This window comes from Theobroma umbraticum, unplaced genomic scaffold, assembly GCF_002168275.2.
Source record: "Theobroma umbraticum cultivar Fairchild unplaced genomic scaffold, ASM216827v3 scaffold_30.0, whole genome shotgun sequence".
In the NCBI taxonomy this organism is placed as follows: Eukaryota; Viridiplantae; Streptophyta; class Magnoliopsida; order Malvales; family Malvaceae; genus Theobroma; species Theobroma umbraticum.
Window position 1 is genome coordinate 10298857 of NW_018397254.1, and position 3906 is coordinate 10302762.

Sequence of the window (3906 nt, forward strand, 5' to 3'; positions counted from 1 at the left end):
GCCTTTAAATCTGTAGGGGTGAAATCAAAGCATTGTAATTCACATACAAGATAACTTGGTATCACAAGTCAAAGGATTACTTACACTACTAAGACATGGGAGTATTTTTCATAGACACTTAATGAGATACCAAATGTAATTCTCATAACGAGTCATATTCAGTGAACTTGTTCTCTAATAAGCACCCACATATTATCTTTAAGTATCTCACATACTTTAAAATATGAGATCTATTGCTTATTTCTAAAGTAAAGAGGATTAGCATGTGTTAGTTTTTGAGCATTGTCAATGCCTTTATTTTTTACAATAAAATGATCAAGAACATATTTAGGAATAAGTCCCTGATGCATAAGAATCTCAATTATAATTTTTTATAATTTATTTACAAGACCATTATGTTCGAAGGGCTTTATTTACATAAGTCTCTTATAACTCTTTACAAATAAACTCATGGATAAAGAAATACCTCATACATTACACACACACACATATAAAATAGTCATAATGTATTATACATGAAATACGACTAATGAATGTAGTGTCATACAAGCATAAGAAAAAACGATTGGCTTATAGGGCTTACATTAACACCATAATCCTCACCTAGAAGTTTTGCAATTCTTCAAAACTTGAATCTCCTTATCTAGAATCTCGCCCTACTAAGTTTTCTAGTATCAAACCTAAAGAATTTGATGATATTTCTTTAGTGTGTAATCTAGGATTATGTAAGCCAATAAGCGATTACCCAGTAGACTAAAAGGATGCAATAGGCAACACTTATCTTAGGCTTGGTCCATATAAAGGGATTCCACAAAATGGTGTTCATCCAGTAGATGAAAAGAATGGTCGATGGTTTGTTTATGCTTAGTTTAATTTGTATCTTGATTGGTAGGAATATTCTTCAACAAAAGATAGAGCATATTGTCTTCCATGCTTTCTATTTGCTAAGCCATCTGGTCATTTCGAATAAATTACTTTTATAGTTGAAGGTTTTCAATATTGGAGGAAAGTCAACATAAGGAATGATTGTTTTTTCTTAAACCATGAAGAAAAAGGGTCCACATTATGCACATAAGAAAGCTAAGGAGTGTTGTCATGATTTAATGAATTCATCCCAATATATTCAGAAAGTTGTTGACAAACAAAAGTCTAAAAAAGTTTTGAAAAATTGATTGCAACTTAAAGTTTCAATTGACGCTGCTAAGTTGTGAGCATTTCAAGGTATTGCTTTTAGAGCTCACAATAAACATAAAGATTCAATTAATTGTGGCAATGTTGTTGAAATCATAAAACAGATTACTTTTTATAGCAAAGAAGTAGTTTCAGTTGTCTTGGATAATGCCTCTTATATATCTCTTATGATTCTAAAAGGAGATGTTGGCCTTTTGTGTGAGCAAAATCCAAAGTTTCTTTTGAGAAGAAATTGGTGATTCAAAATTTTGTATTCTTGTAAATGAATCACAAGATGATGGAAAAAGAGAGCAAATGGCTGTCTTAAGATTTGTTGATAAGTAAGGCTTTATTCGAGAGAGGTTCTTTAATTTGACTGATGTGTATGAAACAAAAGCTTCTACTCTAAAAGAAAAAATTTGTAATGTGCTTGCTTTTCATAATCTTAGCATCCAAAATATACAAGGGCAAGGATATAATGGAGCAAGTAATATGCAAAGTGAATTGAATGGATTGTGAACATTATTTTTGAAAGAGTGCCCATTTGCTTATTACATTCATTGTTTTGCTCATTGACTACTATGAATATTAATAGCGACATGCAAAAATGTTATTCCTGTTGAGCATTTGTTCTCCTATTTGGCATTCATTATTAATGTTGTTGATTCCTCTACAAAAAGAAAAGATCATTTGCAAATTGCTCATGCAATTGAGGTTGTAGAGTTGGTTTCTACTGATGAGCTTGACACTGGAAAAGTAAAAAAAAATTAGGTTGGCTCATTAAAAAGGGTAAGTGATACATGATGAGGCTTTCATTTAAGGTCTCTTCATAACTTACTTGGTTTGTGGAATCCAACTATTGTTCAATTTTCTAACCCACTCAAGTATACATATTGCAAATATAATATAGTGATGAGTAGAGTGTCGATTCCATAGAGAATTGAATTAATTCTTACTGTTAACTATTAAAATTAACAAACTCTAATTTTATGTAAACAATTAAAATTAAAATTAAAATTAAAATTAAAACTAATAAACTAAAAACTAAAACTAATCTAAAATATATCAACAGAATTATTTTATTAACTTTTAGTGATTACTAGACCTAAGATTATGATATCCCTCAATATTTCATCTAAGTACTATCTCTCTATCTTAACTCAGTTTATTGAATTAAGTTCTTAACCTAGAGTCCTAAATTATTTACAAACCTTTGTAAAGTTTCTCATAAAAATACCTCTCAATTAATTTATTATATGTCTATGCAAATTATATTGAATAAAGATTTATTAAGTTTGTACTTTAATTTTGGCTATGTATGACTTATAGGTGTATGTCTACCCTATATGCAAATTAAACTAATTAATCAACTAAGTGTATTTGATCATACGCTATTCTATTCAAAGTTTACCTAAATCTTCTTCGTCAAGGTTTAACCTAGGTTTCCAATTAAATATAAGTAATAGAGAGATAAATAATTTAAACTACATATTGAGTTCAATTATAATCTTACATAAAAAGTTTCGCTCCCCATCAAGCTACAAATCATCATCAAATAAAATTTAAACATTAACAACAAAACCAAGAAAATAAGAAAGTAACAAAAAGATAGAAAAACTCAAGAGTTATATTCTTGATCTCTAAATCTCCTTGAATCTTTCAAATTTTTTTTAGTTTCAATGACTTTGTAGCTTGACTCTCCACTGTCAATAGGGGTGTGTAAACGGATATTTCGATTAGTTCGGTTTTGGATATCTAATAATCGAACTTATATTTAAAAATAACTAAAATCAAACGAAACTATACAAATAACCGAACTAATTCGGTTAGTCTGGTTCGGTTTCCAAAAACTAAACTTGATAAATTTTTTATTTTTTTGTATGTATATATTTATTTATGTTATATTTGTTTAATAAATCAATACTACAATAATATTAAAAATGATAATGAAAAATTACAATAAATAAGATGGATACTCATATAATTAAAAAGGAACTAAAGAGGTGAAGAGATTAGGTTTAGGATTTATTTTTCATGCAAAATCCTCATAATAGCTTTACTTAATTTTGGTTAGTTCAGTTAGAAATTTTCCTAACCAAAACCAAACAGAATTAATTTTAATAACCGAACTATCCTAACCGAACTATCCAAAGAACCGAACTAATTGAACCTATAAAACTGAACTCATTTCAGTTTGGTTCAGTTCACATTTGCTCACCCCTAGCTGTCAATCTAGTGTTTCATTGTCTCCCTAAAAATCCTCCAAAAGGTTAATTTTATAGGACTTTCAAGTTAGTCCAAGTTGAGTGAAGAAAGAAGTCAATTTCAATTAGGATTTCCTCATCAGACTATGTAGACCGTTGCCTACTACCTCCAAAGTCACGACCTGGACCATTTAAATAGCAGAAATTGTTATTGTTCAAGGACTGCTACAATGCATCAAATTTGATAAGATTTTTGACCATCTTCCAGGTCGAATTGGATGAAGTGGTAAACATAAAAGTTGTATATTTTTCTCTTATTTTTCCATTGGTTATAAGAATTATTTCATTGGGAGATTTGTAGAAAGTGTTATAGCTGAAACACCCAAACATATGTAGTGGAAGTCTACACCTTGAAATTGCTTTTCTGTTTCTACTAAAATTCTTCTTTCATCAAATACCTACAGAAGTACAAATAAATCAATAACAACCTATCTTAACCACATTAATACCAAATTAAGCATAAAATTAACTA

At 29.2% G+C, this 3906-nt stretch overlaps 1 pseudogene; it reads left to right on the forward strand.

The window, feature by feature from the left end:
- The first annotated feature begins 842 nt into the window (after nt 1–842).
- LOC149527758 (uncharacterized) overlaps nt 843–3906 on the forward strand; it is a 3565-nt pseudogene continuing 501 nt past the window's right edge.